This window comes from Rhinatrema bivittatum, chromosome 8, assembly GCF_901001135.1.
Source record: "Rhinatrema bivittatum chromosome 8, aRhiBiv1.1, whole genome shotgun sequence".
NCBI classification, from domain to species: Eukaryota; Metazoa; Chordata; class Amphibia; order Gymnophiona; family Rhinatrematidae; genus Rhinatrema; species Rhinatrema bivittatum.
In genome coordinates, this window is record NC_042622.1 from 98,574,312 (window position 1) to 98,602,237 (window position 27,926).

General features: G+C 41.6%; 1 protein-coding gene across 1 annotated transcript in view; it reads right to left on the reverse strand.

The window, feature by feature from the left end:
• KCNT1 (potassium sodium-activated channel subfamily T member 1) overlaps window positions 1-27,926 on the reverse strand; it is a 470,292-nt gene that overhangs the window by 357,527 nt on the left and 84,839 nt on the right.

The window sequence follows — 27,926 nt, forward strand, 5'->3', positions numbered from 1 at the left end:
TGCCTATACTATGTCACGGGGGCTACCGGTGTCATTGGTCAGCCCCTGTCACATGATGGTGCTGATGGCCATGTGACAGGGGCTGACCAATGGCACCGGTAGTCCCTGTGACATAGTAGGTCAAAGGCCATTGGCGCCATTTTGAAATCAGCACCGAGAGTATTAGTGCAGGGGATGGCTCCGGGACCCCCGCTGGACCACCAGGGACTTTTGGCAAGTCTTGGGGGACCCTCCTGACCTCCACAAGACTTGCCAAAAGTCCAGCGGGGTCCGGGAGTGACCTCCTGCACTTGGACCGTCGGCTGCCAGTACTCAAAATGGTGCCAATCGCCTTTGCCCTCACCATGTCACAGGGGCCGACGGTCGGCCCCTGTGACATAGTGAGGGCAAAGGCAATCGGCGCCATTTTGAGTACTGTCATCCGACGGCCGGAGTGCAGGAGGTCGCTCCCGGACTCCCACTGGACTTTTTGCAAGTCTTGTGGGGGTCGGGAGGGTCCCCCAAGACTTGCCAAAAGTCTCTGGTGGTCCAGTGGGGGTTCGGGAGCGACCTCCTGCACTCGGACCGTCGGCTGCCAGTAATCAAAATGGCGCCGATAGCCTTTGCCTATACTATGTCACGGAGGCTACTGGTGTCATTGGTCAGCCCCTGTCACATGATGGTGCTGATGGCCATGTGACAGGGGCTGACCAATGGCACCGGTAGTCCCTGTGACATAGTAGGTCAAAGGCCATTGGCGCCATTTTGAAATCAGCACCGAGAGTATTAGTGCAGGGGATGGCTCCGGGACCCCCACTGGACCACCAGGGAGTTTTGGTAAGTCTTGGGGGGGTCAGGAGGGTGGGGGAGTTGAAGTTAATTTAATTTTAGCAGGGGAACAAATAGAAATGGATGTATTAACGGAATGGGGCGCCATACGGCCGAATGCAATGTATCCGCCCCCCCCCCCCCCCACCCCCGACGAATCCAAATCCCAAATGCAACGTATGGCGTCCCTCTGCACATCCCTATAATATAGTAACCTAGTAATGATGGCAGAAAAAGACCAAAGGTCCATCCAGTTTGCTCAGTAACTTTCTTATTGTAGTAACTGCCACTTGGTTCAGGTTAACACCCAAGCCCTACATCAAGGGCAATAATATTTACAATCAAAACCAAGCAATTGTCAAACTCAAAACAAAATTACTGCTGGCAACATTTTTATGGGGTAAGCAGCCTTCTTGATAATTCAGATCATGCTGCTTGAACATGCTTTGCTTTTGGACATGGCAACAGAAACAGTCCTGCACGTTTTCCCTAATGTTTGTGTATCAGTACACCAGACCACGACAGTCGGGGCCCAGCATTAGCTGTCTTCTAATCCAATTCCCCTTTTTCCTCCTGCAAAAGCGGAGAACCATGTTGAAGTTTCGTCAAAAGCATCAAGGCTAATTGGTTAAGGTTAGTAGCTGCCACTCCATGCAGGTTACCTCCATGCACCCCTTTCTTCATTTGCAGTCTCTAGCCTTTAGGGATGCATAGCATTTATTCCATGCTCTTTTGAATTAGTTTACTGTTTTCTTCCTCACCACCAACTCTGGAAAGGCATTCCAGGCATCCACCACCCTCTCCGTGATTAAATATTTCCTGATGTTGGTTGTGAGTAGCACCCCCTAGAGTTTCATTTCATGGCCCCTAATTCTACTGTTTCCTTTTCACTTGAAAAGATTTGAAGTTCATGCATCATTAAAACCTTTCAGGTATCTGAAGGTCTGTATCATGTCTCCCCTGCACCTCCTCTCTTCCAGGGTATATACATATTCAGATCCTTCAGCCTTTCCTCGTAAGTCTTCCAATACAGACCCCACACCATTTTGGTCACCCTTCTTTGGACCACCTCCATCCTGTCTCTGTCCTTTTTGAGATATGGGTGCTGCAGGGAACTAAGAGACAATATTGTATGCTAATTTACCAAGATGGTGGAGTATCAAGGAGAATGACAAAGACTGTCTAGGAAAAGGATATCTCGCAGGTGGCCACATTTTGTGACTGGCACTTGGGATGAATCCTTAACAGTGTGAAATGAATAACTGGGCAGACAAGATGGGTTGGTTAGTCTTTCTGCCATCAGACCCACTTTGGCCATGCCTTAGAAAATATTACTTTCCTCAAGGGGAGGACAGTTTTATGTGAGTACCTTTAGCCACACTGAGAGGCGACATTCCCAGGGACGTATTTACACTGGATGCACAGATTTTGCATTTTCAAATATTCATGTGTACTTTCCCAGCTGGAGTCTACCCGCAGAAGAGAGAAAAAACACAAGCAAGCTACCAAATGGGCTTTGTATTTGTGGCAAATTTCAAAGCAAAGTACATGTGTATTTTCGCTGTGAAAGTTAAAGCAGTCTTTGTCCAAATGTAGAGTGTCTGAGAATTACTCCCAGAATCAGGCTCTGGGGCTGCCTGCCAAATTCAGGTTTAAACTCCAGTACAAGGGTAGCCAACACCCAGGGGTGGATTGGCCTATCGGGGGATCGGGCATCCCCTGGTGGGCTGGTCGCTCCAGTCACATGGTCTGCCGTGCACGGCCGTGACGGAGCCGCGCTCGGCAGACCACGTGATGTGTCCTGGGCCGGCCTGGGCGGCGAATCCCAGGGCCGATCTTCCCCGGGAATCCGCCGCTGCCAACACCAGTCCTCAAGAGTCACAAACAGGTCTGGTATTTGGGAGATCCAGAATGAATATGCTTGATAGATTTGCATGTACTGCCTCAATTGTATGCAAATATAATAATATATCTCACCCTTGAACAATCGATGCAAATCTTCAGATGCTTTTCATAAGGATAATGAATTTCATGATATCTTTGGAGTTTCATCATTCCAAATTATAATGCTTCTGTCCAGACTAAACTGTACTATATAAAATATGGACAGACAAAGGGCATGACATAGGAGATTAATGTTTGAAAAGAACAGTAACAGGCTGTTTTCTTGTGGGTGTTCCACTGTTGTTTTGTCTTGCAGAGAATCACTAATGACTGTGTTACCCCTTACTATTTGCAAGCCGCCTAGCAAATGACAGGGCAATCAACGGTACTGGACCTTGGGGCACAATGCAACAATTACATCTGAAAGCAGTGCACATTAACTGGATTTCTTTGCAATGAAGTACAGCATGTTATTCCTGCTCAGAATTAAGTGCTTAAAATATCCAGAATAGAAAATGTACTTAGCATTGATCAACAGCTCTAGGAATGTACATAGCACACCAGAAGAAAGCCTAATTTGAAAAAAACATGTTTTCTTTACCATGTAGTCTCTGTGAAGTCAAGGCAGCTAGTAACATTATTCTATGCCTGCCCTCCACCTGCCGAAGTCAGCTGATTCTCTGTACCTGTCCTTCAGTCTGGAATGAGGGATCACGCCATCATTCCCTTTCCATACACTGACTGCATTAGTGCTGTGTTAGTGCACTTGAATATGTATAAATAAGGGTCAAACAAACAAGTTGTAGATGAGACCTTGGTCATAGACTAATCCAAATCATCTGTGACTAGCTTTTTAAGAGCTATTCTCCCTTCAGGGGTTTCAGGTGGTATCAGAGGAGTCACAAATTGTAAATGTCCAGAGGGGGAAAGGATAGAAAAGGAATTCTCCTTCTTACCGGGTCTGTCAATATTAGGAACAGGGGTCCGGAACCCACCCAGCAAGTCTCTCAGGGGAGGAGAGAGAAGGCAGAACCCAAATAAGAAAATTTCAGATGCAAGCAGATGAAAATTTTACAAATTCTGAGCTGTAAACTCAGATTATTATCACAAGTTTAAACAGTGAGAAACAAGTAATGAAAATACAATAAAGGTAACGTAAGTTTTTCACAGTTAACACAACTTGGTTTTCTTTTAATTCCCAGTTAACAAGTATTTTAAATGAAGAAAACCGGTTCTCCTAACTTTACCATAAAACTTAACTGCTATACCTTCTATATCAAGAATTTAATAATTAATACTACTATGAAAAAAGTGAGTCTTTGTGTCCCAATTCTGTCTTGCAGGAGCAACAGGACAAAATCAACACTCTAATTGCAGGTAAATAGATAACACGTTTTTTGTGTTGTTTTTCTGTGTTGTTTGACTCTGTATGTCTAGTTAACCCTTTTTTCTTCTTTCTCTGTCTCTTTCCAGTAAACTATCCAGTCCCTGTTAATTCTGAGGCTTTTGTACTGCTTGTTCTTCACTTATGTCTCTGGCACAATTACTTATGACAGCTGCTGCAGTGATTCTGTACTCTCTCTGTGGTGTTGAAAAGTTTCAGTCTAGTTAGACTTTGAGGCAAGTAAACACTTAGTTGACTTTATTTAGGATGTATCTTTGTACCCTCTGCTGCTGATAGGGAAGAGTGGCTTGCTGCAACACTGCTTGAGTGCCAGAGGATCCCGGATGTCGTTCCTCAACTGTGATCCTCGTGTTGTATTGGGACGTTGTCTCCAGAGCAGTCAGAAACCTATACTTTAAATAACAAAATAGTGTGTTCCTCCACTACACTAACCGCATTTATCTTCCAGAGTGTACTAGGAGTGCTCCCTCAGTATTTATTGGTGGCAACTAAACAGGAACTGGGCTGATTGTGAAAAACAAAAGATAATTAAATATCCTTATTCTAGCTAGCACAGAGAAATCGGAACCGCCCTCCTTTTGGACGTGGAGGATTCATTTTCACAAATTGATGCAGATGGAGCAGCTTTTCGCCCGCAGTTCGCCTAAATGCCGGAAATGGTTTTTGAACACTTGGGACTCCTACATACAGGCATTGCCCCATAGGGCTAGAAGTCTGGCTCTTAATGATTGAAACGACTTTCTGGAGAGTATACGGACTTTACTCTTTTTGGTTAAATTGGTCTCCATATGGGAGGGCGGGGGGGATAGGGGGAAGTTTAAAGGGGGGGGGGGGGGAAGGCTGGTCATGCTTACTTATAAAATGGTGTGCTAGTTTCAATTCCAGCATTATATATTATAGTGTTCACCTCGAAATTTATTTGTTTACTTGCTGCTTGTTTCTGTAATACTTGTCTTGGTTCACCTAATAAAATATGATTACATAAAAATTCAGATGCTTGCTCATGTATGGTGAGGATTATTTTCACACTTTCTTTCTCTCTCCTTTCACACTATAACCACAGTGCACATCAATATGTAGTCACAACCAGTGGCTGTATATTTATGTACGTAATCTGAGAAGGTGCCACCAAATATTTTCATATTGGGGATGTTATAAGTATTAAACCCACTAATATCTGTACTTCTGTGCACTCTGCCTATATTCTCAACTTGAAGCAGAGTGATGACTCACAGTGTCAGACTATTTCCACCTAAGATAAATAACAAAATGTTCCCTCTCACTTTAGAAGCAGCTCTGCTGTTTGTCATCCCCTTTCTTTTCTTTTATCTTTCTCAGTGGTTTCTGTTATCAGCTTTCCTATAAGTAAGCTTACAGTTTCATATGTATGTATTATTATATTGGAAAGTCACTCACTTTATCCACATCACATTTTTTGAAAGAAGTACACTGTGTTATTACTTCCTTACTCAATCTTTCTCTTTCTGAAAGACTTGTTCCATCTGTTTAAAACAAGCTGTGATAAAGCCAATTCTGAAAAATAAAACCAGTAGAATTGACAATTGGGATAACTATTGTCCCATATCCAACTTGTCTTTTCTCTCAAAAGTACTTGAAAAAGTTGTATTATCCCAACTGGTGAATCATTTGGAAGACCAAGATATTCTTTTTTTTTTTTTTTTAATAATATATTTATTGTTTTTTTTATTTTTTTTTAACACCTGTAGTACAATGATAAGCAAAGAAAAGAAACAATCTTGTTGCAGTTACATAAATCAGATATGGATAGCAGAGTACATAGTGACAACTTAGTGGATGACCATATTGGCAAAGTTAATTACAATTCCAAGAACAGCAGATATTCAACATGCCGTTATCAGATAACAAAAATAACATGGTAGTAAACAGGGAGATGTTTCCCCTAGAGCTGGGTATATGTTCAACCTGTAGTCTTAAGAGTCAATGACCACAAATCTGATGGTTATTGTAGTTATTAAGATTATAAAACACTACAATCTTTAAACCTTTGAACCCTAACTCCTGAACCTGAAACTCTAAACCCAAAACCCATACTCCTCTCGCCCTCCCCTTGGCTTTCCTTGATTCCTTTCTTAGTAACACTTTTGTTCTATCTTTTCGCAGCTATTACCTATCCGGCAGGTTTATCTTAGCAAATAAATATGTCTTGTGCTGCTTATCAGTCTTGTCTGATAAGGCAAGCCAAATAAAAATCAAAGAATCATAAAGCTACATCATAAAGTTATAAAGTTAAAAAGTGGAGAGTAAGAGGTGAGGCATAAGAGGTGAGGAATGGTATGGTGGAAGAAAGAATGGGAGTGTGGGAGGGTATAAAGGTGGGTAGGAAGAGAAGAGGAGAAAAGAAAGGCTTATTCCTTGGCAATAAAATGATCTGTTGTAATATTGTAGGGTTATAAGAGACACAATGGAGCACTAATACAATTGAATAGGGAAAGCGTGATATGTGACAAGGCATTGAAGGACAGGATGATACCATGAAATTTGCTAAGAATCCACTTTGTTTGTTCCCACTCCCTAATTCGTTGTAGGGGATATATATTGGGAGAAAGCCGCCCATACATTCCAACTGAGTTCGTGCTTTTTGTGAGATTCACTCTGTGCCACTTCATATTCCAATGCAAATAGGTGAAGCATACTTTGGAACCAATGTTCACAATCTAGGCTTTGGTCGGTTAACCATTGTGACAGAATGACTCTCCAACCCACTAGTCCAGCTGTATTAAGGAATAATGCGTCTGCTGTTTTTAACGTACAGCTGGGCCAGCTAGGGGTTCCAAAGAGCCATAAACTGGGGAGTATGGGCAAGGGAACTCGCAGTAGCTTCTCACATTTCCGTTTGATTGTTTCCCAAAAGGACAGTATGAGATGACACTCCCAGAAGCAATGAAAGAAGGTACCCTCCAACAATTTGCATTTTGGACATATTTTAGAATCTGTAATTTTCATCTGGTAGGCTCGGGTTGGAGGGATGTATATTTTCCATAAAAATTTATAATAAGACTCTTTCAGAATAACATTATCCAGTAAGGCTGGAAGGCTAGTAAATACATTTTTAAAATCAGGGAATGATAAACTAAACAGAGGCCATTCCGTCCATTTTGTGTAAAGCTCCTTAAGACATTGCTTTTCAGTAAATTTTATAATTGTCCTGCTAAAAGCTGAGATAGAAGGGCATTGAGTCGCCCCCTCTCTCAAGACATCCCAGAGTAGCCGAGAAGCAGGAGAATTTTGTAACTGTTGTGGTTTGCTTCTAAGAAAATGTTGTACCTGTAACCAGACATAGGCATCTGAACAAGGGATCTGATATCATTGTTGTGAAGCAGAGAATGTTAGTGTGCCCTCAGAAAATGGGTCATACAGCTGATATGCATCTGTAAAGCCCCTCTTCTGCCATTTCTGAAATAGACTGTCAGCTAAGCCTGGGGGAAAGAGAGGATTGTGAGCTATGGTTATCAGTGGGGATAATCGAGATGGATGCTGGCAGTAGGAACACAGCTGCAACCAAGCTTGTCTACATGAGTGAAGCAACAGCTGAGATTTTAGATGTGTAGGTAAAAGCTGTGTGCCTATTTGAAGAAGATGATTGAATGATGAGACTCCATACCATTCTAGGAGGTGTTTATACGGAGTGACGTGCCTTTGGGAGAATATTCAGTCCCACACATAATGCAGGCAGCACGCTAAGTTATAGAATTGGAGACTAGGTAGACCTAGTCCCCCCTTCCCCTGGTGGCCGAATCAAAATGGCTTGTGATAACCTAGCCCATTTGCCCTGCCACAAATAGTGTTTCAAGGCCTGGGATAAGAGTTTGTGATCACGTTGTGTCATCCAAAGAGGGATCATTTGTAAAATATATAACCATTTAGGGAGGAGTATCATCTTTAAGAGTTGTATCCGGCCTGTTAAAGACAAAGGTAGTGAACTCCAACGAGCTAAAGTTATTGTGGTGTGGTTTAGCAACGGTTGTATATTGGCTTTGTATATATCATGAATGCTTAATGGAATTTTAATCCCTAGATATTTGAGTTCATTGGTCACCCATTTCAAAGGAAAGACTCCCTGCCAAAGCTTCTGTACTGTGCCGTCACATCCATAACCTCAGATTTGTCCTGATTTATTTTTAAACCCGCAAAGCATCCGAATTGATGTTGTAACGGAATGACTGCTGGCAGTGATTTAAGAGGATCTGTTAGAAAAACCATCACATTATCTGCGAAAGGTTGTTGCGACGTGCCCTATTTTTCAATTCATCTAGCTTATTTTGTAGGTCATTTATATTTTTATCGTGCGCTGCCATTTTACTTTCAGTGGCAATCACTTCATCTTCTAACTGCGAGAGCCTACCTTCGACCTGGTCTATGCGGGGGTTTATTTTGTTGACCTCTCCAAGTTATGTCACGATGCCTGCTTCTCGCATCACTTCTTTTATGTCAGCGATGTGATTTCAGAAGTTAAATGAAGGCCAGCATTGTCGCTGCCAGCTACCATTTTGGGATCAGTATCTCGAGGCTTTTCTTTTTCTTTTTTCCCACCTGTGGTCATCATGGTCGGAGAGACTCTGTGCATATAGGTAACTGTAGACATATGCTCTCGCCATCACTGGCTCCGATGGAGTTTTTAATTAGGTTTCTGGGAAGATTTATCGGGATGGTTGGAGCGGGCCCCTGGAGCCAAGAAGAAACGTGCCCTCCCGGCTCACCACACCACGTGACCTCTCAAGATATTCTTTTTCCAAATCAATTTGGATTTAGGAAACTTCATTCAACCGAGACCTTACTCCTCTCCTTAATGGATTCTGTTTTACGAGGATTTGATTCTGGTGAATTGTATTTGATTTAACAGCGGCTTTTGATTCTATGGCTCATACCCTGTTACGTCATCAGTTGATCAACTTTGGGATTGATGGTAGTGTTCTAAGATGGTTCTCTTCCTTCCTATCTAATAGGTCGTTACAAGTTAAATTGAGCAATCACATATCTGATACTTTTCATATAGATACAGGTGAACCTCAAGGTTCATCCCTATCATCAACTTTATTCGATATCTATATGCTTTCTCCGTGTAAATTAATGGTGGGTTTAGGGATCTCCTTCTTTTTGTATGCTGACATACAGTTTTACATTCCAATTTCTAAATCATTTGAGCATACAGTGTCAACACTATCAGCCTATATGAAAGCTATTCAACAAGTCCTGTCTCAACTTAAACTAACATTAAACCCTAATAAGACTGAAATAATTTGGTTAATATAATATAATATATATAATATAATTTGGTTAATATAATATAATATAGAAATTCTTCTATAGTTAAGCCGCCAGTTCTGGACTTGGGGACTTTTCAAAATACTCCCTCAAATCAAGTACATGACTTAGGTATCCAGTTAGATGAAAACCTTACTATGAAAAAGCACATCAATAAATTAGTCAATACAGGGTACGCCAAGTTGCTTATATTATAACGGTTAAAACTTTTATTAACTTTCGAGGATTTTCATAATGTATTGCAAACTCTAATTTTCTCAAACCTAGACTACTGTAACTCTCTATTACTGGGTCTTCCCACATGTCATTAAAACCTTTACAATTATTACAAAACGCCTCAGCTAGACTCTTATTAGGAACTAAGAAATTTGATCACACTACATTCACACTGATTTCATTGCACTGGCTACCAGTACAATCCCAAATCTATTACAAACTAATATTCAAAATAATTAATTCCAGTGATACTGGTCTGATTGGTGTGAAAGTACAACTACACACACCTCAGTGAGCATTAAGATCCCAAACTAAAGGACTACTAACTGTTCCAACAATACGGAGTGCACATCTGATCCAAGTAAGAGACCGTGTGTTTTCCATAGCGGGTCCAAAGCTTTGGAATTCACTACCTGAGTTGTTACGTTTGAAATCAGATAGAAAGAGATTAAAATGTGAGCTAAAAACATGGTTGCTTAAAAATGCATATAATCTTACTTAAATCAACAGAGTGTAAGAGAACTACTGTATCAAAAAGGACGAGGGTTTATAATTTGAAGCATGAGGAATAAAATGTAACTAGAGAGCGAGGGAATTTCAATACTAAGAATGATGAGAGCTCTGTGGACTGGAAACATGTAGGACAGATGCAATGAAACATGACTTACAATGTGCTGATTACTATGATGTATTAACTGTTATATAATTTCCCTGTATCATTTGTTAATTTTTTAGTAAGCGGTTTAATTTGTCACTCGATATGTGTTAATTTTATTCTAAAATTATGAATGTTAATTTTGTAAACCATTGTGATCTAGATATGGAGTTAACTGGAAATTTGGCAAATATATGTATTTATTTAAATAAATAAATACATACATTTGCCAAATTTCCAGTTATTTATTTATTTAAATAAATTTCTGGTTATTTATTTATTTAAATAAATAAATACATACATTATTTAAATAAATAAATACATACATTTGCCAAATTTCCAGTTAACTCTTATAATGTTATCAATGGCTGATAAAAATTCACCGCTATACAGTCAGTTTAATTTAATATTAACGATTAAACTGCCTACCCTGAACCTTACCTGGAATTTACCTTCTTTTTATAACAAATATCACACTAACACAGTCACACATACTTCAATCATCCATACTGGAGATGTGTGCCTTTCTCTCTATGCTCCACTGTTGTGTATTTCTGGGATTTCAGAGCAGTCTCTGAAAAGAACTGTCCAAATGCCTTCTGCTCTCTCACTTAGGGCCGGATTTTCAAAGGGTTACGCGCGTAACTGGGCTTATGCAAGCTGCGTCTATTTTCAAAAGGCCCGGCGATGCGCGTAAAGCTCCGGGACGTGTGTAAGTCCCGGGGCTTTACTAAAAGGGTGGGAAGGGGGTGGGGTGTGGGCATACTGTACCAATCAACTGATGGCTGTCCATGAGCTACAGCTATAGGGTAAAAAAACTCTTGTAGCTACTTCATTTTATTTTCTATCTCTCAGTCTCTCTCATCTATCACTTCTGGATTGATGACTCACATCATTAATGTGGTAGTCACAAAATAATTATTTGAATAGCCTGTGTGGAGCACTCTAATTCACATGCGTGTTATCACAAGCATGAAATCAATAATTTTACTACAACTCTTGAAGTGTAATTTAGTTTATAGTATCCACATGTCTGTGTTAACATTTGTACTATTTAACACAGGCCCAATTAACTTTGGTAATAGATACTGAGGTAATTTGGACAGTTTTGCTTCTCATACCTCATCATAAAATGTGGCTAATGCAAGCCTTTATTGATTTTAACATGCATTAAATGCCCACATTAGCTAACACATTTTGATAAAATCCCTCTAAAAGGTCAATGCAATAATCTGCGCATTAAGAAACTGAAGGCTGATTTTAGCTCATAGTTTTAACATACAGATTAAAATGTTGCTAATTTTTAAAAAGCGTGGGAACTGAAAAATGTGCAAAATGTGCATTGTCAGAGGCCAAATGCACATTTTAAATCAGGAAGTGGGGGGAGGCAGGAAATCACATGTGAAAAGAAGATTTTCCTGTTGGCTAGACAGCTGGGTAAATCCATACTTATCCGGCTAAGTGGCATTGAGTTAGCTGTACCACTTAGCCGGATAAGTACAGATTTATCTGGCTATCTAGCCAACTGGGAAAAATTCTATTCTTTTTCCTATCCCTAGTTTTCTATACCAGCACAGCAACAATGGAAATTTTACTCTACCTCTGACCAAGAGTAAAGTTTCCAGTAATAACAGTACCTGGGTTAGGGCTGGTGCAGCTCTGTATCGGGGAGAACTGCTTAATACCTTCATTTGCATGGGATTTCCATGCAAGGGTACTAAGCAGTATTAACAGTTTTCAGTGCACAGTTTTTCCTCGCAAAACTCCTTGCTGCACTGGCAGAAAGTCTTGAAATGCTGGTAAAACCATGCATTCGGCTGAATGCACCCTTCTGCATTGGCCCGTAAATTAGTCCAGTTTAAAGGTCTCACCTCCAGTTCTTTGCCAACCTTTACTTTTACATATTTAAATTAAGTAACCTGGCAACCACACTGCTTTAATCAATTCCCATCACTGGTATAGCAATAGGTTTGTCACATAATAAACTTGTTGATTGCCTAATTAGTACAAAGCTTGGCCTAACACTTCACTCTCAAAGACAATAAAATCACAGCTATTAAATAACAAGGCTACCCAATGTGTGCAGCATGATTTCTCTGTTCAAAACTTGAAATGATCTAACGGTTGCTGCTGACTGTTGCTTCTTAGCCGTCACCCTAAATTCAGGATATTTCTTTAACATTTTTTAATTGACTGTGGAGCTTCCTTCTGCGTCTTTGGGCTTTTGGCTCAAATGGAAACCAGGACTGTGATCTGGCACCATTAACCTTTATTTGAAACTACCTGGGGATTTTTCCCCTATTTAACATCCCCTCCCCCAACTTATTTTAGTCCAGGCATTATAGCAATAGTCATCGGCCCAAGGGCCCTGCAAACATGGGTTCAAAATTCAGCCTCTAGGTGTCTCCATTGCTCAATGACTTAGGTCTCTTTCCCCCACCCCAGCCTAAAGGGCTGCAAGCGCTGCCTCCATAGCATCTCTAGCTCCAGAAGCAGAAGACCTGAACAGGAAGCAGGCCCTGATTTTGGCATAGGCAACACATCCATGGGCGCCAAATTCTGAATGCACCCTGTTGCTTTCCGGCGGTCAAATGCTCCACCCGCAGTCTTCTGCCTATGGGTGCCAGAGTCTTATATTCGGCCCTGGCCAGGGATCAAACCAAAGTTCCTCCGAATAACAGCACTGCCACTGAGCCACTGTGCTTGCCCTCTTTAAAATTCTTAACCATTTTCATTCTTTTGAAACCCCTGAGTGTCTTAAAATGATTTGCTTTCAGAATCATAGATATTTAATTGAAGGGATGTCCGTTACAATATTGTATGAACCTAAATGTACCCGAGGGAGAGGCTTCACTAAAATGTTATTTTAACATTTTTTCGAAGGACATTCTTCACAGAGCTAGGGAACCTGCTTGGCACTCCCTTTGGTGCTCTGGAGCATTCCTCATCTGGGCAGAACTTACAACAATAGACCCCTGGCATATGCTGTCAGACGCAGCTCATCTGCAAGCAAGTCAATGTTAGGGAACTGCTACAGGAATGAGAAGGTGGAAACATGAAAACAAAATTGACGGTAAATTATTTTCCATGTCGATATTGCCAGCAAAGAGAAAACAAAAGGAAAACTATTTTAAAAGGAAAGCAAGTAAAGACTAAGCTTGATATTAACATAATAGGGCCAGCATCTCTCTTTACATACTTAAATAAAATTCAGCATCTTTGTGCTGTTTAACTGGGAGGTTGTCCAACTTTAACCACAGGACACTGGAAATTAATGTACCTCCAATTTTATAACCTCTTATTAAACCTGGCCCCAGAGTGATTAAGCACTTGTAGTCTGATGAGTCTCCCACCTCTGAGGATTATTCTCTTTACTGAATCTTTAGTGGGTTTTTATTATTATTATTTGTCCCACAAAGAACTTTAGCAGCCTCCCATCCCCCTCCCCCAGCATCACTGTGTTGATAGCTGCAGCAGCCCAGCAATTTAAGGTACGCTGGGTAGACTGCTGAGTTCCCCCCATACAGACCTCGGTATTATAAGATGTTCAGCTTGGCTCTACTTCTCCAAATGTTAACAACAAAGGACAATGTTTTTATTTTTTGCAGGAAAAAGGCAGAGGGAGAAACAGAAACCATTCCATTATGCTATTCATATCTGCATGCTGTGTACCAGAAAAAAGTGTAAAGCTTATTTTAACCAGGGGATTTTTAGTTTGAAACATTTTGTAGTTTATAAAAACAATTCAAGCTGAAAGTATTCCCTTTATCTCAGAACTCTTACGGTAAAGCTTTGAAACGAGAATCAATGTATTGCTATAACAGTTAGAAGATCTATACTCTTGGACATTTAGCAAAACTGCACAGCTTTTTTTCATTATTTGATTTTTAATCCATTAAAACTCTGCTGAGGCTTACAGTGAAAAAAATCATGGACTGACCCAAGTATTGTGGTTGCTGTGTTAGCACACTAGAAAATGTAGAAATAAGAGTCAATAAAGGTGACCCAGAGTGACTACTGTCACAGATAAGATGCTGGACTTGATGAATCATAGCTGACGCAGCACGGCACTTAGGTTCTTCAGTTGAAGCAAGACCTTTTAATTGGGCTGGTTCAACATATCTGCGACCAGATTTTGAGAGTTCTGCTCCCCTTGTAAGTTCCATAAAAAGAGAGAGCAGTTACACTGCATTTAAATAGTACAGAGTCCACTAGGCATAAATTTTTTTTTGGTGGCAATTCAAAAACACTGTTTCAGTTTTATGTGGCAGTCAGGCATCCGTGACTAAACTGCGCTTTGTGAATGAACAGAATTAGAGATGTGATTCGGCCGAACCTTTTGGTTCGGCCTTCGTTATCGGCCTGCCATGGGAAATTTCGTTTTCCCGCGGTTCGGGCCAATTTTATTTTGGCTGCCCCCCGAAACGAAGCACGAAACCCGCCCCAACCCTTCAAATTGAATTACAACAGGAAAAAAACAAATCCAAACCCACCCCAACCCTTCAAATTTAATTAATTGCAACCCCCCCCAAAACTTGCTGAAATTCCCTGGTGGTCCAGCGGGGGTCCCGGGAGTGATCTCCAGCTCTCGGGCCGTCGGCTGCCAGTGATCAAAATGGCGCCGATGGCCCTTTGCCCTTACCTTGTGACAGGGGCTATAGGTGTCATTGGCCAGCCTCTGTCACATGGTAGGAGCAATGGATGGTTGGCGCCATCTTAAAAGATGGCCGCCGCCATTGTAAAGATGGCCGCCACCGTATTTAAAGATGGCCGCCGCCGCTACCTCTCCAGGAGCCCCTCAACCTGCGGAAACCTCGGATTGCTTTGGTGAAACTCCAGATAGCCTCTTTCTCCTTGTGTGCTCTGCCTCCTGGTGGCAGGCGCTGTCTGGGTCCCTGTCATATGGTAAGGGCAAAGGGCTATTGTATCGCGACTCTTAACAATTTTTGACGATTTAAAATATATCTGAAGATTGTTTTAAATCGTCAAAAAACGATTCACATCCCTAGTTTTCATACTGAAAATCAGCCCGAAGCCTGATTGGTATCTATCTATCTAAAATGTTGCTTCATCCCAGAATTGTTAAACTTGCATAGCAACCATGGTCTCAATCATCTTACAGAGGAATGCCAAGTTAGCCACAGTTCTGTGATCTGTGTGTGTTGTTTTCTGCTCCCAACCAAAATATGTCTATAGGGTTGCCTCCTCTAAATATGGCTAAAATTACAAGGATAGTATTAGGGATGTGAAGAGGCAACATTTTAGTTTTGATTTATTTATCCATTTCATAGGACACCTCCATTTCTCTGGTTCAATAATTCATTCCATTTGTTTTTTGTTTTCCCATTAAAGTCAATTGGGGAAGCAATGCAGTTAAGCTCTAGAATTTGTTGCCAGAGGATGTGGTTTGTGCAGTTAGTGTAGCTGGGTTCAAAAAAAGGTTTGGATAAGTTCTTGGAGGAGAAGTCCATTAATGGCTATTAATCAAGTTGACTTAGGGAATAGCCACTGCTATTACTGGCATCAGTAGCATGGGATCTTCTTGGTGTTTGGATAATTGCCAGGTTCTTGTGGCCTGGTTTTGGCCTCTGTTGGAAACAGGATGCTGGGCTTGATGGACCTTTGGTCTGACCCAGCATGGCAATTTCATATGTTCTTATGAAACTTGTGGATAGACATCATCATAAAGAGGGAAAAACCTCCAATGGTCCAAGACTATGGCAAAGTAGCACCAAAAGCGGCATTAATAGTCTAAGGCACCGTAAAAAGGGTATCAGCAGTGGCATGAGCTCTTCAAGGCACTATGAGAGTGGCAGCAAGATCCTCAAGGTGTAGCATCAGGGGTGGCTCAAGGTAATTTGTTGCCTGAGGTGAGAGAGGCAAGGGTGCCCCCCTCCCCAATAAGGCACAGCACAGGTCAAATCACTGAGGAGGCCAAGGCAAGGTGGAGGGTTCCCACTTAAAGTCTGGCCCTGTCGGGGTTTGAAAATTGCTAGGAAGGGGAGGATGATGAGGTCCGCGTTCCCAGAGAAATGGCAGACAGAACTTCAATGACAGAATTCCAAGGAAACTGACAACCCTGCCCACTCCTGGGAACCCTACCACCTACCTCCCACCTTTCCCCAGCATCTGCCCCCAGGGATGTGGGAGATGAGTGAATGGTGGTGGTGAGGGGTCTGTGAGGGGTCAGGCCAGAGCAAGCGTATTAGGTGCCCGAGGCAAACCTTACAGTCTTAAGCCAATTCTCCACCCCATTCCACACACAATTAAATATTATGCATTTATTTTACAATTTTATATTACCTACGCCCCTGACACAAACAGTGAGATTTTACATGAAAAAAAGACATTAAAAATATAGTCTTCCGAGATAAAAACATCACTTACAACAACATGTATGTTATATCTACATGCATTGCTGTGGTGCCAACCAGAAAACCCTGCAAAAATGACATCTGACCCATATGGTACTAGGCCTACTGTAAAGCACATCGGGTGTGGGCTTGGCCCTCAGAAAGCCTTGAGTAAGGCACATTACAATTACAATATAGTAAACCTCCCATGCAAAACAGCACTAATTGCCAACACTCAAACCATAACAACCCTACCTGTGAAAAGCAACACTGCGAATATTCCACCAGATCCTAAAAAACTAATACACCTCCTATTAGGAAACAGAACAAGCTAAGCTGCTATAGATCAATACACAGAAACTTCATGCTAGCAGAATATCTCACCTCAGTCACACAGGCAGAACAGAAACAGACCCTCACCAAATACAGGATAAGGCAACCATAAGCTTACTTTTAAAAAGGCGATTAATAAATCATAATAAATAAAGAAATAGATAAATTAAGTATAAATAGAAACATGCAAAAACTGAACTGGAAACCACAAAACAAACTCTGTATGCAGTGCAACAATGGAAAAAACAGAAACATAAACATTCCTCATAAACCAAAATCAAGAATTATAAAATAATAATAACAGTAAACCAGCTGAACAGCATGGCGGGAGGCAGCGCCCAAGCCGGTCCGGGGACGCTGGAGAGGACGGCAGGCAGACGCCGCGGCAGCCAAACGTCCGTCAACTGCAGGAGGAGTCGCCATAGAGGTAAGGAGGGTGGAGTGGAGATGTCGGGCAGCGACAGTCGTAATATAATGAGGGGAGGAAGAGGCATAAAACTTTCTTTTCTCTCACACATACACTCGCCCTTTCTCACACAGATTCTGTCTCTCTTACACACACTCATCCTCTCTCACACACATACATGCATGCTTTCTCTCATATGCGTGCTCTCTCTCACACACGTGTATTCTCACACACACACATGCTTTGTCTCTTACATACACATATTCTCTCTCTCTCACACACATGCACTCTCTCTCCCCTTCCCTCCCCTCACTCACACACACTCCTTCTCTTACTTCCATTTTGACTCACCCCTCCCCTTTCCTTCTCGCCATTCATATCTATTTTGTTCTTTCTCAGTCACTCCCTCCCTATATTTTTTACTCACACTTCCCTTCTTTTCCCTCCTTTTTGACTCACCCCCTTTCCTTTCCTCTGTCATTCACAACTTACTTCCCATTTACCTTCCTTCTCTCTCATTAACTCCCCTTCCCTCCCACCCCTTTTTCTTCCTTCTCAATCATTCACCTTCTTCCCTTAATCTCCTCACTCACACCCTCTACTTTTCCCTCTTTTTGATTCATTCCCCCCCACGCCCCCCCCCCCCACCCCCCAGGGGCTTTGTTTGGATGGAGGGACAATTGTGGCCACTCTCAAAATTTTGCCACTTGAGGTGGCCGTCTCACCCTGCCTCATTATAGAACCGCCCCGATCGGGCATGGCAGCTATGCTATCAGCAAGATCTCCGGGTGGTATACCAGGGATATAGGCATTGTGTGCACTACTAATTAACTCATTTTGCACACAAACAAAAACTGTCTGACAGAGAAAAAACTGGCAAGACTTCTTTTCTGTTCTCTCTCTGCCAGTCTAGCAAAGCAATCAGAGACAAAAAATCCCTGCTGTTTGTTCACTGACACTGCTTCTCTATCTTCCCTCTACTCCTTTTCGCCCTGCTCCACTGAACAGGCAGAAACAGCAGCTTCTCTGTCGCTCACAGTGGGGCCGATGCAATAATGCGTGAGTTAAAACTGTGCACTGAAATTCAGCACATAGTTTCTTAACGCACAGGTGACAAATGTTTTTAACTCCTGGTGTTGTAAGCTAATGGTATGCTAATGCATTAGGAGTTTAAAAAGTGAGGTGACTGGAAAATGTGTACATAAACTAGAATTAAAATGTGCACTCAGCACAGACTGAACGCACATTTTAAACTTGGGGAGCGAGGGAGTTTCTCAGTTGTGATTTATGTGCACAAAGCTTACGTTTTAAAGGCTTTCATGCCCACAAAATATGTGTGTGCATAAAATATGATTTATGTGCACAAAAGCTCTTTCAGTGCGGAAAGCATTTTGTGTGTGCATAAAGCATATTTATGCACAGAAAGCATGTTTTGTGTGCCCAAAACATGTTTTCTGTGCATAAATCCTGATTATAAGTCCATAAGAACATGCCACACTGGGTCAGATCAAGGGTCCATCAAGCCCAGCATCCTGTTTCGAACAGTGGCCAATCCAGGCCATAAGAACTTGGCAAGTACCCAAAAACTAAGTCTATTCCATGCTACTGTTGTTAGTAATAGCAGTGGCTATTTTCTAAGTCAACTTAATTAAAAACAGGTAATGGACTTCTTCTCCAAGAACTTATCCAATCCTTTTTTAAACACAGCTACACTAACTACACTAACCACATCCTCTGGCAACAAATTCCAGAGTTTAATTGTGCGTTGAGTGAAAAAGAACTTTCTCTGATTAGTTTTAATTGTGCCACATGCTAACTTCATGGAGAGCCCTCTAGTCTTTCTATTATCCGAAAGAGTAAATAACTGATTCACATCTACCTGTTCTAGACCTCTCATGATTTTAAACACCTCTATCATATCCCCCCTCAGTTGTCTCTTCTCCAAGCTGAAAAGCCCTAACCTCTTTAGTCTTCCCTCATAGGGGAGCTGTTCCATTCCCTTTATCATTTTGGTTGCCCTTCTCTGTACCTTCTCCATCGCAACTATATCTTTTTGAGATGCGGCGACCAGAATTGTACATAGTATTCAAGGTGCGGACTCACCATGGAACGATACAGAGGCATTATGACATTTTCCGTTTTATTCACCATTACCTTTCTAATAATTCCCAACATTCTGTTTGCTTTTTTGACTGCCGCAGCACACTGAACCAACGATTTCAATGTGTTATCCACTATGACGCCTAGATCTCTTTCTTGGGTGGTAGCTCCTAACATGGAACCTGACATTGTGTAACTATAGCATGGGTTATTTTTCCCTATATGCATCATCTTGTACTTATCCACATTAAATTTCATCTGCTGTTTGGATGCTCAATTTTCTAGTCTCACAAGGTCTTCCTGCAATTTATCACAATCTGCTTGTGATTTAACTACTCTGAATAATTTTGTATCATCTGCAAATTTGATTACCTCACTTGTTGTATTTCTTTCCAGATCATTTATAAATATATTGAAAAGTACGGGTCCCAATACAGATCCCTGAGGCATTCCACTGCCCACTCCCTTCCACTGAGAAAATTGTACATTTAATCCTACTCTCTGTTTCCTGTCTTTTAGCCAGTTTGTAATCCACGAAAGGACATCGCCACTTATCCCATGACGTTTTACTTTTCCTAGAAGCCTCTCATGAGGAACTTTGTCAAACGCCTTCTGAAAATCCAAATATACTACATTCTAATTGCCCCTTTAACCCCTCGATCATCTAAAGGTCCAATTGTCTCCCTCACATGCTTTCTGCTTTGGATATTTAAAAAAATTTTTACTGTGAGTTTTTGCCTCTATAGCCAACTTCTTTTCAAATTCTCTCTTAGCCTGTCTTGTCAATGTCTTACATTTAACTTACCAACGCTTATGCATTATCATATTTTCTTTGTTGGATCCTTCTTCCAATTTTTGAATGAAGATCTTTGGCTAAAATAGCTTCTTTCACCTCCCCTTTTAACCATGTGGTGATCGTTTTGCCTTCTTTCCACCTTTCTTAATGTGTGAAATACATCTGGATTGTGCTTCTAGGATGGTATTTTTTAACAATGACCACACCTCTTGCACACTTTTTACCTTTGCAGCTGCTCCTTGCAGTTTTTTTCTATTTTTCTCATTTTATCAAAGTTTCCGTTTTGAACGTTTAACACAAGAGCTGTAGATTTGCTTACTGTCCCCCTTCCAGTCATTTATTCAAATTTGATCATATTATGATCACTATTGCCAAGCGGCCCCACCACCATTACCTCTCTCACCAAATCCTGTGCCCACTGAGAATTAGATCTAAAATTGCTCCCTCTCTTGTCAGTTCCTGAACCAATTGCTCCATAAAGCTGTCATTTTTTCTATCCAGGAACTTTCTCTCTCTAGCGTGTCCCGATGATACATTTACCCAGTCAATATTGGGGTAATTGAAATCTCCCATTATTACCGCACTACCGATTTGGTTAGCTTCCCTAATTTCTCGTAGCATTTCACTGTCCATCTCACCAACTTGACCAGGTGGACGGTAGTATACTCCTATCACTATACTCTTCCCCAACACACAAGGGATTTCTACCCATGCCATAACTCCAACTTCTACTCATAGACTGACACTAGCGCTAGAAATGTTACTCTTCTGCTGACCCGGAGTAAAATTTCCAGCATTTAGAAAGCCAGTGCACTTCTCTGCCTTGGAAGTAACAGTTAATGCCTTTATTTGCATGGGATTTCCATGCAAGGGTGCTAAGCAGGATGCACAGTTTAACATGTACATTTTTTGTGTACAAAACTCCTTGCTGCATCAGAAATAAAAATTTTGCACAAAAAATGTGCGCACAGCTGTGGGTATAAGTGTGTGCTCTGCTGAGGATACTTTAATTACATTGACCTCAGTGATAGAACTGTGTCAGCAACAATGAAGATAAGAAAAAGCCCTTTGTCAATGCCAAAATTATTCTCTATCCTTCTTTTTTGAACCTTTTCTTTGACTAAGAAAGCTTCTGAAAAGACAAACTTTCCTTATGAAATCCAACGGAGAAAACAGTTTCTTTGTACATATTCAGGAGTCTGTCAATGTCCCTTGATCCAGATACCAGTTAAAGGCTAGTTAAAAAATGCTTCACCTTGATTGTTCCTCCAACCTGTCTATTTGCCTTCTTCTCCTGTCTTAGCTTTGCCCAGGCTACTACTTCACAGAAGCATTTTTTCCCTGCAGCACTTTTCAATCAGCCATAGATTAGAAAAGGAAACAAACAAATTACATGAAAAATTTCATTTAAATTTGTGGGCACCCTCCATTCATTTCACGGGGGCCACAAATGAAACAAAAATGGCCTCTATTTGTTGCATTTTACCCAATTGTTTCAAACAAATGCACATCCCTACCATGTATGATTTTAGACAGATTGAGGAAGGCAATTTTCAAATGTCCAATCTGCACATGCAGATCAGCCTGAAAACGTCCCCCGTTAATACCCAGATCCTAACTGTAAATGAAGATGTCATGCAGGAAGTGACTAGTGCTCCTTTACTGAATATCACAGCACATATTTAACAACCACCACTGCTAACATTCTCCATCTCTTGGTTTCAGTAGTCTCCAAAGCTATCAATATGCTTCAAAATCATTTCATATTTAAATTTTTCAAATAACAATGAATCCTTGCAGCAGACATCTTCCTGGGTTCACAAATGTTAGAAGCATTAAGGCTCTTGGCACTGCATGGAGCCTTTCAACCTACTCACCAGTTATTTACCATTAGCTGTAATAAATATATTTTATTAATGAAGCATTATGAGGTGAAAACTCAGAACTCGCTGCCTGGTGCTGCAGAAAAACATATTTCTGTGGATGGTTTGCCAGGAATACATAGATGTTCCCAGTATAACTATAGTATTTCTAGGGAATATTGCCCAGTGTGTATCAATCAAGATGCCAAACTTCACCTTAAATATTAAGGCTCTGAAAATGTCCTGAGGTTTATGTTAGCGTGTATAAACTGCCAGCCTAGTACGAGTTTACTACCTCTTTTTGACCTCCATTTTCCCGTATGCCCCAAACCTCTATGCAAATGAGCAGATGGTCAGATGGCTGAATCCTACCGGAAAGGACTTTAAAATAGATTATTTTAACAAAACTAAGGAAATTCCATAAATTCAATCATTATTATTTATTTTCCTAACTTCCTTTTTCATAATACGTCAGACTTTGTAGGTTGCGATACCATTGGAAAGATTAACAGTAAAGTTGTAGTACCTCACAGGCCTTGTTTTAGGTCTGAAAAAAGAAGTTTCAAAAGCTCATCCATTTTTGTTGATCCTTTCAAAGACCTCACCAACTCCAGGGTTTTTTTTCGCCAATGGGTTACTACAACGCTGGACTTCATAACTTAGAAGATTACTTCAGCCAGGGCTGACCTTAGGAGGGTGCGGGGCCCAGGGCAAATCAACTGCAGCAAGGCCCTGGAATGCTGAACTTAACAGCGTTGGGAATGTAGCTACCATGGCAGTGTGGGATCCAGGGGGATGATCCCTATTTACCCTCCCTCCCCCAGGACAGCCTTGACTGCAGCTGTAATGCCAACCAGTTAGATTAGTGACCCCCCCAAATCAGAAACTTCTAGATCCTGAGCTGAGCTGACACAGTAATTGTCATTTTACAGGTCAGTCAGGGTCATTTATCATTTCGTGATAGTGCCTTAATGCGCACATTAAGGCATTATCGCACGCATTCCTCTAGTTTTACTTTTCATCCATTATAATGATTACAAATCTTTAGTAATGTCACTTTTACTATGAAGACCTCAGGATGTTTCTGTAATACCAACCCCGACCCCCCCCCCAACCTTTTGAAACCCACCCCGATTCAAAGTGCCCCTCTACAGCGGTACACATATAGAGAGTGTCAGACTGTCTCTATACAGAGTCTCTCTCTCTCTCTCTCTCTCCTTCTCCTTCTCCTGCAATGTATTAATCAGCATGCAAAGCGCAGGTGCAATAAATTTATCGTACCTTGTGGAAATAGCCTATGTGATGCAGAAGCAGGGTAATTATCCTAACCATGCCCCTTTTTTATCGCAGGCGCTATTTCCACTATATTTATAGCATTTTGATAAATCTAGGGGGTAATTACTAGAGATGTGAATCGGAACCGGAATCTGATCGGTTCCGGTTCCGATTCAAATCTTAAAATTTTTATCGTCCGGCCCGATTGGGTTTTTGTTTATCGGCTGTGCTCGATCCGATAAACAAAAAACCCACCCCGACCCTTAAAAACCGACCCCTTAGCTTCCCCCACCCTCCCGATTCCCCCCAAAAAACGTTTTAAAATTACCTGGTGGTCCAGTGGAGGCGCGGGGAGTGAGATGGCACCGGCCATCCAGTGCTCCTACCATGTGACAGGGGCTGACCCAATGGCATGGATACCCTGTCACATGGTAAGGGCAAAGATCCATCGGCGCCATTTTTATTAGTGGCAGTCGATGGCCTGAGAGCGGGAGATCGCTCCCCGCGCACCCACTGGACCACCAGGTAATTTTAAAACATTTTTGGGGGGGTCAGGAGGGTGAGGGAAGCTAAGGGGTCGATTTTTAAAGGGTCGGTGGGGGTTTTTTTATCAGGCCATCGGCGCCATTTTTATTAGTGGCATCAAAATGGCGCTGATGGCCCGAGAGCGGGAGATCAGTGCCGGGGCTTCCACTGGACCATCAGGTACTCGTAAAAAGTTTTGGGGGGGTTCGGGAGAGTGGGGGAAGGTAAGGGTTTAGTTTTAAAGGGTCGGGGTAGGTTTAGGGGTTGTTTTGGTGTGCCGGTTTTCCCGCCCTCCCCCCAAATCCCCGATTTATGATTTTTCACGATAAATCGGGGGAATTTCTATTGTATCGCGCACTCTAACGATTTTTGACGATTTAAAAAATATCGGACGATTTTTTAAATCATCAAAAAACGATTCACATCCCTAGTAATTACTTATAAGCATTAAAGGCCGCAAATCCATTTGTGGCTCAGTTCTTCAGGAAGATCATCTTTCTGTGGACGTGTTATTGCAGGTATTTCCAGACTTTTAGTGTTTTATGTTTTTGTACAGTCTGTGTATGTCAAGTAGCATTACAGAAGTGATAAGTAGCACTAGTAGTTGTATTTTATGTGCAGCTTTGCAAGATGCTGGAATCACATCCTAACCTTTGCAAGATGTTGAAAATAAAAAAATCCATTGCTAATTACTAATAAGACAAAAAATAATAAGAAATAAAAAGCGCAGGAATTGTTAAATAAGTAACTCCCACACAGAGAAATTCACATTGTGCTTGTCTGTACTATTTAGCATGCTGGTTTATTGCCAGTGTTAATGTATATTCATTAGGCTTGGTTTTATGACTACACCCCACTTCAATGTTTTTTTTGATGAAAAGCAGGAAAACAAATTTTAAGAAATAAATGAAGAAAATAAATTCCTTCCTGACAACTTACGGAAATCTACTAGCAAATAGGAAATGTTGTCATTAGGGGGTTGATTCATCTTAGGGCCCAGGTGTATACACTTGTTTCTCCCATTTTGTGTCTATGGAAAAATATGTTTAGGACATCTGGTCTAAAGGGTTATTTCAAGCAAAATTCCTGACCCGGGTCTCAGTAAACTGCAACGGCTTGTGAGCAGCACAGTCACACATGCCACTGCTGTGGTCACTCTCGAATCTGATAATAATACCTAGAACCCCATGCTAAATTTAATGTCCATTTATTTGCATTTGCCCATATGCCTTCAGAAGTCAATTTTCCAAGGGATTTAGCTAAGAACCTAGGAAGTTATCCAGGTAAAGCCCTAGGGCTCAAAATTGGCTGCCAGCTCATTCCTTTCTCCCAGTGACTAAATCTAGCCACTGAGTTTTGCAAGGTGGATAGACTTAATATTTCTATTTCTATTTGGCCTTGTATAGTGTCTTCCTCCCCTATAGGGGAAAAGGGGAAATCCTGGGGGTAAGGGGAGATGGGGGAGGCAAAGTACAAATGGGGCATTAATTATTAATTACTCACAGGTTCTTTCCCCCATGGACCCTCCCCACACATAAAGCAAGTGCAAGTCTGTAGGAGCTTTCGTATCCATGGACCTTGCAAATCCAGTTCTCTGAAAATTAGCTTGAAAGCCCATAAGTGCAATAACATTCATGGATAGGGCTGACTTTGAGGGGAAAGGAGAAAGGGTTTGAGGCCCTGAAACACTGACATACACAGCTTCACCCCCATGCTGACAAGAAATGATAGCTCAACTGGTGGGGCTCTTGTAGCAGCACAAGGCCAATTACTCCCCCTAACGATGGCCTTGCCTGTTGACCTTTAAACTGTCCCCTTAAATGGTCAACTTTCCTGTTTGTTAGATTTCCTTAAGTGCATTTATTTATTTATTTTAAAGGGTTTCTATTTTGCCCAATTCAATAAAATTTATTCTAGGTGAATTAAATAATATAGAACATAAAGCAATAGAAGACATACAATATTCATCCATATGATGTGGCCATTTCTTTTTGCCACTTTAAGGCAAAAGAATTTGGTGAAAATTTGATCAAATGGATTAAGGGTTTATATGTCAACTCCAAAAGCCCGAGTCAATGTTAACAAGGTCAATTCAGAGTCATTTACACTGGATCAAGGAACATAGAAGGGGTCCCCTCTATTTGCGTTTTCTTTGGAACCCCTCTGTCAATGTTAATCAGAGAGCACCAAAAGACTAATGAGATGAGATCGAAGGACCTAAATATATAGATCTTGGAGGAAAGGAAGCACAGGGGAGCTATGATACAGACTTTTAAATGCCTGAAGGGTATTAATGATGCATGGGAAACAAACCTTTTCCAGTGGAAAGAAAGCTTTAGAACTAGGGGACATGATATAGAGCTCTAAGGAAGTAGACTCCAGAACAGCATCAGGAAATATTTCTTCACAGAAAGGGTGGTAGATGCATGGAATACCCTCCTGGAAAAGGTAATGAAGACAAGAACAGTATAGGAATTCATAAGGGCATGGGATAAACATAGAGGAAAAGGGGCAATCCTGGGGATAAGGGGAGATGGGGGAGGCAAATTTTAAGACCCGCGTGTGGGTGAACACACACACACGTTTTCTGGCCTGTGCAATTCAAATGAGAATTTTAAATTTTCTCATAAAAACTGCGGACCTGAAGCATGAGTGAGCAGTGATTCATCACTACTACATTACTGATAAGTTCACACAGTTTTTATAAGCAAATTTAGAAAATTAAAATAAAAAAAAAACAAAATTTCTCATCAGAATTGCTTGCTAATAATTCTAGCAGACAGATGATTACATATGACCGGTTAAGCAGAGGAAAAGTTATAATTAACCAAGTAACCGCTTCAGTGTTATGATGGTCCTTAACAGCAAGAACATTAAGCCTTTGTCTCTAGAAATTTGAATCTAGCTGTCCAATTGTATTTTCATAATACTAATTTGGGTGCTACACTTTGGGGTCAATTTTAAAAGAAGTGCGCGCCCGTCCATGTGCGCGCGGTTCCCGGTGCATGCACATGGATGCGCTGATTTTATAATGCGTGGGCGTCGCGCGCAAGGGGGCGAGTTTTTGGTAAATAAGTACAGTGATGCAGTCGGGCCTCCCCCAGTTTCCTCCCAGTCTGCTCCAATTAAGAACAGTCTGGGAGGGGACTTCCCTATCTCCCTACCTAACCATCCTCCCTCTTCCCCTCTTCCCCTCCCCCTAACCCCTTCCTATCTACTTACTTTTTCTTTGTCTGATTGCTTACTGCTCCTCTGGAGCAAAAGTAATCTGCGCGCATAGAACGGCGCTGTCCCAGCCCGCACCCCCTGCCTCGCCCAGACCCCACCCCTCTTTGAAGAGGCCCGGCACTTGTGCATGTCCTGGGGTTTACGTACATGGCTGGGCCTGCTTTAAAATGTGCGCCGTGCGCGCAAAGCCCGGTCACGCGCATAAACCCCACTTTTTACGCGCGCGGGCCTTTGAAAATCGACCCATTTGTGAATTGGGATTATTCTTTGGATGATTTATTGATCATGGTGATTTTATAACATGTGCACTTATATATGTGTATGAGTGTGCCTGTTATAAAATCTGCTATACGCGCATACATGTGTGCACGATTTTATGTTAATGCGCTCATGTGCATGCAAATGCCGCCTCGATCGTGTAAGTGGGGGGGATTTTAGTAGGTACGCACGCCGATGCAATTACCTGTTCCCCCAGTTCGTTCCCAGTTCACCCCAGTAAAGGAAAGGACTTCCTAAACTCCCTAGCTAACTTGCCTCCCTTTTACCCTATTAGCCCCGACACTTAAAACCCCGCTGACTAGCCTAGCTTATTTTATTTTAATACTTACATGCCTTCCATAGCAGAAGGAAAGTTATGCGGTAGGGGTCTCTGCGGGTAAATACTTTTGCACATACTTCATGTAACAGACTCGGCCTGCCCATGTCCCGCCTCTTTTTAAACGTTATACATTATGCACGTACCGGGAGATACGCATGCACGTGCGCACTTTTTTTAAA